The sequence below is a fragment of the Ranitomeya imitator genome, chromosome 4 (assembly GCF_032444005.1).
Source record: "Ranitomeya imitator isolate aRanImi1 chromosome 4, aRanImi1.pri, whole genome shotgun sequence".
NCBI lineage: Eukaryota > Metazoa > Chordata > Amphibia > Anura > Dendrobatidae > Ranitomeya > Ranitomeya imitator.
This window is the reverse complement of record NC_091285.1, coordinates 458821009-458835014: the sequence shown is the minus strand read 5'-3', so window position 1 is coordinate 458835014 and position 14006 is coordinate 458821009. Positions and strand designations below refer to the sequence as shown.

Sequence of the window (14006 nt, the reverse complement as noted above, 5' to 3'; positions counted from 1 at the left end):
GACATTTTGATCTTCTCGGATGATTGGGAGTCTCATGTGAAGCAGGTCAGAACGGTGTTTCAGGTCCTGCATGCTAATTCTTTGTTTGTGAAGGGATCAAAGTGTCTCTTTGGTGTTCAGAAGGTTTCATTTTTGGGGTTCATCTTTTCCCCTTCTACTATCGAGATGGACCCTGTTAAGGACCAAGCCATCCATGATTGGACTCAGCCGACATCTCTGAAAAGTCTGCAAAAGTTCCTGGGCTTTGCTAATTTTTATCGTCGCTTCATCTGCAATTTTTCTAGTATTGCTAAACCATTGACCGATTTGACCAAGAAGGGTGCTGATGTGGTCAATTGGTCTTCTGCTGCTGTGGAAGCTTTTCAAGAGTTGAAGCGTCGTTTTTCTTCTGCCCCTGTGTTGTGTCAACCAGATGTTTCGCTTCCATTCCAGGTCGAGGTTGATGCTTCTGAGATTGGAGCAGGGGCTGTTTTGTCGCAGAGGAGTTCTGATTGCTCGGTGATGAAACCATGCGCCTTCTTTTCCAGGAAGTTTTCGCCTGCTGAGCGAAATTATGAGGTGGGCAATCGAGAGTTGCTGGCCATGAAGTGGGCATTCGAGGAGTGGCGTCATTGGCTTGAAGGAGCTAAGCATCGCGTGGTGGTCTTGACTGATCATAAGAACTTGACTTATCTCGAGTCTGCCAAGCGGTTGAATCCTAGACAGGCTCGTTGGTTGCTGTTTTTTGCCCGTTTTGACTTTGTGATTTCGTACCTTCCGGGCTCTAAAAATGTGAAGGCGGATGCTCTGTCTAGGAGTTTTGTGCCCGACTCTCCGGATTTATCTGAGCCGGCGGGTATCCTCAAAGAGGGAGTAATTGTGTCTGCCATCTCCCCTGATTTGCGGCGGGTGCTGCAAAAATTTCAGGCTAATAAACCTGATCGTTGCCCAGCGGAGAAACTGTTTGTCCCTGATAGGTGGACGAATAAAATTATCTCTGAGGTTCATTGTTCGGTGTTGGCTGGTCATCCTGGAATCTTTGGTACCAGAGAGTTAGTGGCTAGATCCTTTTGGTGGCCATCTCTGTCGCGGGATGTGCGTTCTTTTGTGCAGTCCTGTGGGATTTGTGCTCGGGCTAAGCCCTGCTGTTCTCGTGCCAGTGGGGTGCTTTTGCCCTTGCCGGTTACCGAAGAGGCCTTGGACACATATCTCTATGGATTTTATTTCAGATCTTCCCGTCTCTCAAAAGATGTCAGTCATTTGGGTGGTCTGTGATTGCTTCTCTAAGATGGTCCATTTGGTACCCTTGTCTAAATTACCTTCCTCCTCTGATTTGGTGCCATTGTTCTTCCAGCATGTGGTTCGTTTACATGGCATTCCAGAGAATATCGTTTCTGACAGAGGTTCCCAGTTTGTTTCGAGGTTTTGGCGAGCCTTTTGTGGTAGGATGGGCATTGACTTGTCTTTTTCCTCGGCTTTCCATCCTCAGACTAATGGCCAGACGGAACGAACCAATCAGACCTTGGAAACATATCTGAGATGCTTTGTTTCTGCTGATCAGGATGACTGGGTGCCTTTTTTGCCTTTGGCTGAGTTCGCCCTTAATAATCGGGCCAGCTCGGCTACCTTGGTTTCGCCGTTTTTCTGCAACTCTGGGTTCCATCCTCGTTTCTCTTCAGGGCAGGTTGAGTCTTCGGACTGTCCTGGTGTGGATACTGTGGTGGACAGGTTGCAGCAGATTTGGACTCATGTAGTGGATAATTTGACCTTGTCCCAGGAGAAGGCTCAACGTTTCGCTAATCGCAGACGCTGTGTGAGTCCCCGACTTCGTGTTGGGGAATTGGTTTGGTTATCTTCTCGTCATATTCCTATGAAGGTTTCCTCTCCTAAGTTTAAACCTCGTTTCATTGGTCCGTATAGGATTTCTGAGGTTCTTAATCCTGTGTCTTTTCGTCTGACCCTTCCAGATTCTTTTTCCATACATAACGTATTCCATAGGTCATTGTTGCGGAGATACGTGGCACCTATGGTTCCATCTGTTGATCCTCCTGCCCCGGTTTTGGTGGAGGGGGAGTTGGAGTATATTGTGGAGAAGATTTTGGATTCTCGTGTTTCAAGACGGAAACTCCAGTATCTGGTTAAGTGGAAGGGTTATGCTCAGGAAGATAATTCCTGGGTCTTTGCCTCTGATGTCCATGCTCCCGATCTTGTTCGTGCCTTTCATATGGCTCATCCTGGTCGTCCTGGGGGCTCTGGTGAGGGTTCGGTGACCCCTCCTCAAGGGGGGGGTACTGTTGTGAATTCTGTGGCAGAGCTCCCTCCTGTGGTCACAAGTGGTACTTCGGCTGATTCTCTCTGTGAGCTTCCGTTGGTGGAGGAGAGTGGTACTGCGGCTTCTGAGTTTCCTTCCTCGGGTGATGTGGTGAAGTCATTGGGTGCTGCTCTATTTAACTCCACCTAGTGCTTTGATCCTGGCCTCCAGTCAATGTTCTAGTATTGGACCTGTTTCCTCCTGGATCGTTCCTGTGGCCTGCTGCTCTGCATAGCTAAGTTCTGCTTTGCTATTTTGTTTGCTGTTTTTTCTGTCCAGCTTGTCTATTTGTTTTTTCTTGCTTGCTGGAAGCTCTGGGACGCAGAGGGTGTACCTCCGTGCCGTTAGTTCGGTACGGAGGGTCTTTTTGCCCCCTTTGCGTGGTTTTTGTAGGGTTTTGTGTTGACAGCAAAGTTACCTTTCCTATCCTCACTCTGTTCAGAAAGTCGGGCCTCACTTTGCTAAATCTATTTCATCTCTACGTTTGTCTTTTCATCTTAACTCACAGTCATTATATGTGGGGGCTGCCTTTTCCTTTGGGGTATTTCTCTGAGGCAAGGTAGGCTTATTTTCTATCTTCAGGCTAGCTAGTTTCTCAGGCTGTGCCGAGTTGCATAGGGAGCGTAAGGCGCAATCCACGGCTGCCTCTAGTGTGGTTGGAGAGGATTAGGGATTGCGGTCAGCAGAGTTCCCACGTCTCAGAGCTCGTTCTATGTTTTTGGGTTATTGTCAGGTCACTGTATGTGCTCTGACCTCTATGTCCATTGTGGTACTGAATTACCTTATCATAACAGGGATGCCACTTCTTAAGGCCTTAGGATGGTGGCTCTCCCATCTAAGTAAACTGTTTGTACTTGTGGGTTTACGAAAGATCTGTGACCTTAGTGATCCATCGACGTTTCTATGGATCTGGACATCCAGGAATGGTAATGTGGTTTGATCAAGCTCAAAAGTGAACCTCACTCCTATGGTGTTGTTATTGAGTTCATCTATAAACTCTCTAAATTTCTGTTGTGTCCCCTGCCATATAACAAAAATATCGTTGATGAATCTATACCACACATTGACATGCTGATGCCACCATTGTGTGTCATCAGCAAAGACAGTGGTTTCCTCCCACCAGCCCAGGAACAGGTTCGCATAGGAAGGGGCACAGGGACTGCCCATAGCCGTGCCCCTGAGCTGGTGGAAGTACTTCCTGTCAAAGATAAAGACATTTTTGGTAAGTGTAAATTATCGAAGGTCCAGTACAAATTGGCTATGAGTCTTACAATGTACCGCTCTTGATTTCAGAAAATGTTCAACTGCTCTTAGGCCTAGATTGAGTGGTATAATACTATATAAAAGTAAAGATAGAAAGGGGCGCACCAATGTATAATGTCACAATAACCAGCAAGGGGTGCAATACTTAGTCTACATATAGAACATGACCCATATGGTGGGTATAGGGATTTGGATATTTGATTTTAAATGTTTTTAACATGTTTTTTGAGGCGTTTAATAAAGGTGTTTTGCTTTATGTAGCTACCAATTGTCTTTATATTTGGGGTTGTGCATACCATTTTTAGTCTACCCTTTCTCTTTTCCTTTGTCGTATAATACTATATAGACCCTCTACATCTATGGAGGCCAAGAAGGAACCCTCATTGACATGGAAGCCCTTCAATTTGAGGAGGAGGTCTGAAGTATCTCTGATATAAAAAGGAAGGGTTAGCACACAGGGGTGAAGAATTTCATCAATATAGATGCCACGGTTCTGTATTAATGAATCGGACCCTGAGACGATCGGGAGGCCCTTAAGTGGATCTATGCCCTTGTGCACCTTAGGTAAGGTGTAAAAGGTAGCAGTCAGGGGGTGTGCTGGTAGGAGAAAGTCAAATTCATTTTTACAGATAAGATTTCTCATTTGTGCTGTTTCCAGATTGGTGGGTTAGGGGGCGCGTTCCCGCCTCTGCACAGGGGAAATCTCAGGCCATCTCCACTGCAGTCTCTCATTCTTCTCCTGCCGCAGTGGAGCCTGCTCAGCGGAGACGTCAGTCCCAGCGCCTTGCTCAGTCTCACTCTGTGCAAAGTGTTACTGCTGCTTTTCCAGCTTCTGCCATTGCAGCCAGTGCTGGGTAGCGGCGAGCAGATGCTTTGGGACTAAGTCCTGCTTTTCCACTTCTGAGCATGCCCGGGGTAAGATCTCACATTGGAGATCGAGGGTCACATGCTTAGATACTGCAGCAAAACTCATTGGTTCTCCAGGAAGGTCCTGAAGTTGCTCAGGCTCTGTGGCAGCCTCTCATTGGTTCTTCTAGGAAGGTCCTGTACTTGCTGCAGCTATAAAAGGTTCGCATGGCCGCACGGCCATGCGCTAGTATCAAACCAAGTATGTGCTTTGCGCCAGTGTGGTTATGTGAGAATGTATTCAGGGACCCAGCTGAAATAAGCCCCTAGAATACCGGCAGCTCCGGTGAGGAGATTGTATGAATGTATTCAGGGACCCGGCTGAAATAAGCCCCTAGAATACCGGCTCCTCTGGTGAGGAGATTGCATGTTTGCATAACCACTGACTGCTATCAGTTCAACAGTAAGCTTGTGCTCCTTTGAGGCTAACAGGGCGCAGTGCTTTCCTTTCACGGCTACTCTGTGAAGTAACAGAGCTAGTCTATACCACCAAACAGTGCCACCATTCACTAGAAGCAGGTTCCTTCTGCATGGTGGACCCCGGGCTGCGAAGGCACCAATTATAATAAACATCTATATTTACTCGGTGCGTTCTGCTAGCCCTAACAGGATGTCAACTCATTTCTTATACAGCTGAGGGGTCAGATGGCAGGGTTTTATACATGTCAAGATCTCCCAGAATGGTATTGCACATTTTTATGTATTTTGATTCTATCATGATCACCAAGTTCACCCTTTTGTCGGAGCGTTTTATGATCAAACCATTCTTTTTCAGAAGTTCAGATAGAGACTCTTGTTCAACCTCAGTTAAATTTGACTCTAAGAACCCAGATGGAATCTTACATAGGTGTCTTTCCACAAGACTAAAGAATATATCAATGCTAGTAATGTCACCTTGAAGGGCATTTTAATGGTCTTGTTCCTCAGGTTGGTATAGGAAGCCCCTATACTCACAGATTCATTTTCCTCCAGCAAACCCAGCAGTGCCCTGAAGCCTTCCATGTCACCATCATCCCAACCTCTCACATTCCAATTGGTCATTACATACAAAAAAAAATTTCCATCTCAATTTTCTGCATAATAGGTTTATATCTTTAGTCCACCAAAGCTGTTGTTAGGGTTGGCGGAACGCACCAAATATATAGTTTATTAGATGGAATTGGTGCGTTCGCAACCCGGGATCCACCGTGCAGGAAAATACCTGCTGCTAAGTAAGACGGACTATATGGCGGTACTATAAGTATACATACAAGGGTTAACTTCACCCTGCGAGAAGGAAGCGATCCTGTTACGTCACAGGACCGCGGTACCGCACATAGAGCGCGAGCAATAAGTCAGCGAACACAACCCCAACTAGGATTGAAGTCCGATTAGACCACTGCTGGCACAACACCGCAACTGGGTGTGTAAGGAAACTATCGAAATAGTAAATAATGGCACGAGAGTGCGTGCGGTGCCGCACAAACGGATGCCGCTAACCACCCAGGCTTGGGTAAGGAAAGCGCATGGCGCCATACAGGCGGTCACAGCAACTAGACGCTGTTCTGTGTGTTTTGTGCTGATGGCTAGTCGGGCGCTAGATAGCTACCATCATCCACAAACAGTCAACAACACTAGGGAGGGATATATAGGAGCTTTCATCCTTCGACATACATCCATCTACACACACACATATTTTCAAGACAATACTAGCGCATGGCCGTGCGGTCATGCGCAGTTTATATAGTTGCAGCACAGGAAGCTGCTACTGAAGTTTTTGCCCTTTCAGAACCTTCCAGAAGGACCAATGGAAAGTGCTGCAGTACCTGAGCATGTTTTGCCCTTTCAGGACCTTCCAGGAGGACCAATGGAATGTACTGCAGCACCTGAGCATGTGAGCGAACATGTGGCCCTCGACCTCCAATGGGAGACCCTGCCCTGGGCATGCTCAGTGTGAGTAAACAAGGACTTAGTCCCAGAGAGGCTCGCTCGCCGCAGATCAGTGCAGGGTACCATAGGAAAGCCAGAAAAGGCAGTAGTGACCCTATGCACCGAATCAGCCTCAGCGAGACGCTGGGAGCGACGTCTCCACTGAGCAGAGCCCACTGCGGCCGATACCGAATGGGAGACCGCAGCAGAAACGGATCGAGATTCCCCCAGCAGAGGAAACTCGACTCCTAACATTACCCCCCCCTCCTAGGGCCCCCCCTCCTTGAGCCTCACTACGCTCAAAAGCTGCGATAAGCAGCGGAGCCCGAATGTGCTCCACAGGCTCCCAGGTTCTATCCTTTGGGCCGTGACCCTTCCAGTCCACCAGATAAAATTTCTTGCCACGTACCACCTTGCACCCCACAATAGCATTCACCTCAAACTCATCCGTGGATGAACCCGATGTCCCAGCAGATGACTCAGAAAACCGGGACAAATGAACGGGCTTCAAGAGGGAAACGTGAAAAGTATCGGTGATACCAAGGCGTGGAGGAATAGCCAAACGGTAGACCACAGGGTTGACCTGTTCCAGAACCTTAAACGGGCCAATGTAGTGAGGAGCAAACTTAGTGGACTCAACTCGCAGCCCGATGTTACGGGCGGAGAGCCACACTAAGTCGCCAGGAGCAAAGACCGGAGCGGGGCACCGGTGTGTATCAGCCGAAACCCTCATTCTCTCCTTGGAGGCCCGGATGGAATCCTGTGTGCGGTCCCAGATTTCACGTGCCTCCACCGCCCAGTCTGCCACCCTAGAATCGGTGGATGACACGGGCATGGGCACAGGGACACGCGGATGCTGGCCGTAATTAAGGAGAAAAGGAGTTTGACCAGTGGAATCGGCTACGGCGTTGTTCAAGGCAAATTCCGCCCAAGGTAGCAAAGATGCCCAGTCATCCTGCCTAGCAGAGACGAAATGTCGCAAATATGTCACCAGAGTCTGGTTGGTTCTCTCCACCAACCCATTCGTCTCGGGATGGTATGCAGAGGAGAGGTTTAACTCTATGCTGAGTAAACGGCAGAGCTCTCTCCAAAACCGAGATGCGAACTGGGGACCCCGATCGCTGACAATCTTATCAGGCATACCATGCAATCGGAAAACGTGTTTAATGAACAACACCGCCAAGGCACGTGCTGAGGGTAACCGAGGAAGCGGCACCAAATGCACCATCTTGGAGAAATGGTCGGTGACAACCCAAATAATGGAGCAGCCACGCGACTTGGGTAGACCCACCACAAAGTCCATCCCGACCATCTCCCAGGGCCTGTCTGCCACCGGTAGAGGGTAAAGCAACCCTGCAGGCCGTTGCCGAGGAGACCGATTCTGGGCGCAAGAAACGCACGCCTGAATATAGTCCTTGACATCTCGGGCCATATGCGGCCACCAGTATGGTCTCGCCAGAAGCTCAGATGTCCTCTTGGTCCCAAAATGCCCACCCACTCTGGAGGAGTGAGCCCAAGAGAGAACCTCCGGTCGCAAGTTAGCTGGTACGAAAGTCTTGCCCGGGGGCACAGACTCTAGCGAAACCGGAGCTACAGTTCTCAGGCTCTCAGAAGGGACAATAAGCCGAGGCTCCTCCTCCTCCGATGACACCACGGAGCGGGAGAGAGCGTCAGCACGAACGTTCTTCTCCCCGGAGAGGAAATGGAGAGTAAAATGGAACCGGGAGAAGAACAGGGACCATCTAGCCTGGCGAGAATTCAGCCGCTGGGCCGTATGCAGATACACCAAGTTCTTGTGGTCAGTGAAGACTTGGAAGGGAAAGCGAGCTCCCTCCAAGAGATGTCTCCACTCCGAAAAAGCCAACTTCATGGCCAGCAACTCCCTGTCCCCAATGGAATAATTCCTCTCTGCTGGTGTGAAGGTCTTGGAGAAGAAGAAGCAAGGATGCTTCCGACCTTGAGCATCCTTTTGGAAAAGGACTGCTCCAGCACCAACGGATGAGGCATCCACCTCCAAGATAAATGGCTTATCAACATCGGGGCGATGTAGGATGGGAGCGCTAGCGAAGTGTGACTTGATCGAGAGAAAGGTCTTGGAGACCTCCTCTGACCACAACTTGGGATTTGCTCCCTTCTTGGTGAGGGCAACCAAGGGAGCTACCAAAGTTGAGAAGTGTGGGATGAACTGGCGATAATAATTAATGAACCCCATAAAGCGCTGCACCGCTTTAAGAGAATGGGGTTCCTGCCAGTCCATTACAGCCTGTAGCTTGGCAGGATCCATAGCCAAACCCTGGGCAGAGATGATATAACCAAGGAAAGGCAAGGACTCCTGCTCAAACACACACTTCTCCAACTTGGCATAGAGGGAGTTTGCCCGTAAGAGGTCGAAGACTTTGCGAACATCTCTCCGATGGGAGTCAATATCTGGAGAGAAGATGAGAATATCATCCAGATAGACTACGACCGAGGTGGTGAGCATATCCCGGAAGATGTCGTTCACAAAGTCTTGGAAAAAGGCTGAAGCATTACAGAGCCCAAAGGGCATCACCAGATATTCATAGTGCCCATCCCTGGTGTTAAAAGCTGTCTTCCATTCATCCCCCTCACGGATGCGAATCAGGTTGTAGGCACCCCGCAGATCTAACTTCGTAAATACCCTCGCTCCCCGTAGCCTATCAAACAGCTCAGATATCAGCGGTAATGGGTACTTGTTCTTAACGGTGATGGTGTTAAGACCCCTGTAGTCTATGCATGGACGTAAGTCTCCAGTCTTCTTCTGTACGAAGAAGAACCCAGCCCCTGCCGGTGACACTGACTTCCTAATGAATCCTCTTGCCAGATTCTCTTGGATGTACTGAGACATTGCCTCCGTCTCCGGGAGAGATAACGGATAGACTCGACCCCGGGGAGGCTCAGCACCAGGCAAGAGGTCGATAGGACAGTCATAGGGGCGGTGAGGCGGAAGGGTCTCCGCAGCTCTTTTGGAGAACCCGTCTGCATAGGGCCAATAGTGCTTGGGGAGAGAGGAAAGATCTGCGGGTACCTGTGTAGTAGCAACCTGAACGCACTCCCTCTGACATCTACCCTCGCAGGATTTACTCCATCCCAAAATTCTCCCAGAGGACCACTCAATATGAGGAGAATGGTAGCGAAGCCATGGTATCCCCAACAGGACCTCATCAATTCCCTCAGGAATGACTAATAGGGAGATTATCTCCTGATGTGATGGAGACACAGAAAGCGTGAAAGGAATGGTTTGGTGGGTAATCTGTGAGGGTAGTGTTGACCCATTTACCACTCGAACGGTCACAGGCTTGGCGAGCATCACCAAGGGTATTGCGTGACGCTGGGCAAAAGAGGAAGACATAAAATTACCCTCTGCCCCAGAATCCACGCATAGCTCGACCATAAGTGTGAATGGGCCTATGGTAATTGTCCCCTTGAAGGACAACTTTGAGGCAAACGTCGCCGTGTCTAGTGTACCTCCTCCAACTGCCACTAAATGCTGACGTTTCCCCGACCGCTGAGGACCCTTGGAGGCAAGGTGTCCTGACTGCCGGTAAACATGACGGACCTTATGTGCACGGGCGGACTGAGACTTGGATCCCGCTCGTGTCACCTCTAAGGCCTCATGTGACTCGGATGCCTGGACTGGAGATTCCAAAGGTTTGGCGAAGGTGGGAGCCAGCCGAAACCTCTGCCTACACTGGGCTCGCTCCAACCTTCGCTCGTGAAAACGAAGGTCTATGCGAGTAGATATGGCTATGAGCTCCTCCAGTGTGGCGGGAATCTCCCTAGTGGCCAAAGCGTCTTTCACATGGTCAGCCAGCCCCCTCCAAAATACGGGAATGAGGGTTTTATCTGACCATTCCAACTCAGACGCTAATGTCCAGAAGAGAACAGCAAAATGGCTGACCATGGTTGAACCCTGAGTCAAAGCCAGCAGCTGGAGCGCTGTATCATGGGTGACTTGAGGTCCTAAAAAGACCTGTTTCAGAGAGTCCAGAAACTGAGGAACACTCCGCACCACATGATCGTTGCGCTCCCACAGCGGCGTAGCCCACTCCAATGCTCTGTCCGACAAGAGGGAGATTATGAATCCCACCTTTGCCCGCTCAGTAGGGAAACGTGCAGCCAGGAGCTCGAGGTGTATACCACATTGGCTCACGAAACCCCTACAGGACTTACTGTCCCCAGAGTATCTCTCAGGCAAAGGAAGGTGAGATAGGGTCGGAACAGAGGTGGCAGTGGGTAAAGCTGCTGCAGCCACGCTAGCAGCCTGAACAGCTATTGCGGTAACATCCACCGCCGAGGTTGCACGCTCAAGAGACGCCAACCGGCCCTCCAGCAGCTGGATGTACCCCTGCAATCGCTGTTCATCCGCCATTACTTAGCTAAATCCTGGCGCTAGTATTCTGTTAGGGTTGGCGGAACGCACCAAATATATAGTTTATTAGATGGAATTGGTGCGTTCGCAACCCGGGATCCACCGTGCAGGAAAATACCTGCTGCTAAGTAAGACGGACTATATGGCGGTACTATAAGTATACATACAAGGGTTAACTTCACCCTGCGAGAAGGAAGCGATCCTGTTGCGTCACAGGACCGCGGTACCGCACATAGAGCGCGAGCAATAAGTCAGCGAACACAACCCCAACTAGGATTGAAGTCCGATTAGACCACTGCTGGCACAACACCGCAACTGGGTGTGTAAGGAAACTATCGAAATAGTAAATAAAGGCACGAGAGTGCGTGCGGTGCCGCACAAACGGACGCCGCTAACCACCCAGGCTTGGGTGTTATGAATAGGTAATTCAGAACCACAATGGACCTTGAAGTTCAGAGCACACAAAGTGACCTGACAATAACCAAAAAACATAGGACGAGCTCTGAGACGTGGTAACTCTGCTGACCGCAATCCCTAATCCTATCACACCACACTAGAGGTAGCCGTGGATTGCGCCTAAAGCTCCCTATGCAACTCGGCACAGCCTGAGAAACTAACTAGCCCTGAAGATAGAAAAATAAGCCTACCTTGCCTCAGAGAAATTCCCCAAAGGAAAAGGCAGCCCCCCACATATAATGACTGTGAGTTAAGATGAAAATACAAACACAGAGATGAAATAGATTTAGCAAAGTGAGGCCCGACTTACTGAATAGACCGAGGATAGGAAAGATAGCTTTGCGGTCAACACAAAAACCTACAAACAACCACGCAGAGGGGCAAAAAGACCCTCCGCACCGACTAACGGTACGGAGGTGCTCCCTCTGCGTCTCAGAGCTTCCAGCAAGCAAAAAAAATCAATATAGCAAGCTGGACAGAAAATATAGCGAACAAAAGTAACACAAGCAGAACTTAGCTTATGCTGAGCAGACAGGCCACAGGAACGATCCAGGAGGAAGCAAGACCAATACTAGAACATTAGTAATATAGAAAATGTTCAGCACAGCCGAAGGGAGGAGGTGCACGGTCATAGGTTCCCAAGCCTCAATGTGTAAATAACAAGTGACTGGCACACTCCGGACGTGTTGTGATGCAAAATAGGGGGTTTATTATACATACAGTAAACACAAACGTTTCGGTCGTAACTGGACCTTCATCAGTGTGCTAAAGGAAAATATACAAAGAGAGTGATATCCAAAGCATAAAGGAACAAAATACAGAAAATAAACATAAACAAAACACAATCAAAATAAACAAAAGTATATACAACACAAAAGTCATGATACAGAAATGAGTAATAACCCCATTAGGGGACCATCAAACAAGATTTCCGAGATATTCATGCTGGAAAAAATTGAACGTGTACGTGAAGGTATGGTGACGCGCCAAGAAAGAAGAAGGAACTAGGGGATGGAGGTATGAAAAAGGTGATGATGAGAGACACACTTTACCGTGAGGTATGGGTGAAAAGGTAAACCTACCTAGATTACTAGTATGTTGGAGGAGCCCCACAAGTTAGAACTAAGATGCATCTGAGGGGAAAAATAAATTGCATGTAGAGATAACCCTGTACGTGCCTATATGGACCATACGTAATACTATAGGGCTTATGGTGCCATGTAAAATAGTTACATACCGGAAGCCTGAAGCTATATAGAATTCAGGTTGTAGAAGCAGTACATAAACGCAGGGGAGTATGTCCCAGGTGGCGCTATCTGCAGGGGAAATAGGTATGATATAAATTGTGCCAGTGAGCTACTAGATACGTGCAAGGTCTGTAGTAGAGGACTCTAGAATCCTAGGCGGGTAGCCCCTCTCACAAAATTTAGATTTCATTTCAGATATTCGATGGTCTTTCAGGTCGGGATCAGAAACTATTCTAGTTACCCTGTTGAGTTGGGATTTTGGGATGTACTTTTTCATGTTTAGCGGGTGGAAGCTATTGAAATGCAACAAGCTGTTGCGGTCCGTAGGTTTGGAGTAGAGATCAGTGGTCAAATTACCGTTGATATCCTTCTTGACCAATGTGTCAAGGAAACTAATCTGGTAGAGATCGTGTGTAACAGTAAAATCAAGACCCGGCCACGTAGTTTTTAAAAATTGAAAAAAGGCCTGTAGAGAATCGACATCACCCCTCCAGATGCAAAAAACATCATCAATATATCGTTTCCACGTCAAGACATGGTTGTGGAAGAGCTCATGGGTGTATATTGACGTGTCCTCATAGTGGGCCATATAGGCATTGGCATAAGGAGGTGCCACGTTTGAGCCCATGGCCGAGCCCTTGATTTGAAGATAATAGGTATCCTCAAAAAGAAAAAAGTTGTTATTTAGAATGATTGATAGGAGTTCGCAACAAAAATCTATTAAATCAGGGCTCATGTTATTATTGGAGAGTAGCCAGCGGGTGGATTGGATGCCGTTTGAGTGTGGTATAGACGTGTATAGGTCCTTTACATCAAAAGAGACCAGGATGGTATCTGGAGGGACGGGGGTGATATCCTTGATAATTTGGAGGAAGGCTCCAGTATCCAGTAGAAAAGAGCGAGTGTTTCTAATCAGAGGTGTTAAGATTTTTTCTAAATAAATAGAAATAGGAGCTAACACGGAGTCCGTGGAAGCCACAATTGGTCTGCCTGGTGGATTCTGAAGATCTTTGTGGATTTTTGGAAGGATATATATCACAGGTGTGATCGGGTGTTTTTTAGTGAGGAATTCACGAGTTTTGCCATCGAGTATACCCCGTATACAGAAATCCTCAAGTGTGGTTTTAATGGTGTTCTGAATACCAGCGATAGGGTTATGGGGGAGTTTTTTATAAGTAGAAGTATCACCAAGTTGGCGTAGTACTTCATTCCTATATTGAGTTCTGTCCATAACCACTATGGCCCCACCCTTATCGGCTGGTTTTATGATTAGATCCCTATCCTGTTGTAGGGACTGTCTCTCTGATGCCGAGAGGTTAGGAGGATAGTGAATTCTGCCTCTGTCTGTCTCTGTGCGAAGTTGTTGGAAGGAATGGTCTATAAATTGAATAAAGGTTTCTAGGGGATGTGAGCCCTTAGGAGGTTGATATGTGCTCCTCTCCCTAAGGCCAAGACTGGCCGCAGTAATACCTATAGGGGGAGTTTGTGCAATGGGGGGTGCAGCCGGGTTAATCTCTGTGAAGTGTACCCTCAATCTTAGGGACCT

At 48.3% G+C, this 14006-nt stretch overlaps 1 long non-coding RNA gene across 1 annotated transcript; it reads right to left on the bottom strand.

Annotated features, from left to right (window-relative positions):
• Positions 1-11897: 11897 nt before the first annotated feature.
• LOC138674199 (uncharacterized) lies at positions 11898-12496 on the bottom strand. Its single transcript, XR_011320526.1, has 2 exons — positions 12451-12496; positions 11898-12346 (listed from the first exon to the last, which is right to left on the bottom strand). It is a non-coding gene; the product is annotated as an uncharacterized lncRNA (long non-coding RNA).
• Between the last annotated feature and the right edge of the window lie 1510 nt (positions 12497-14006).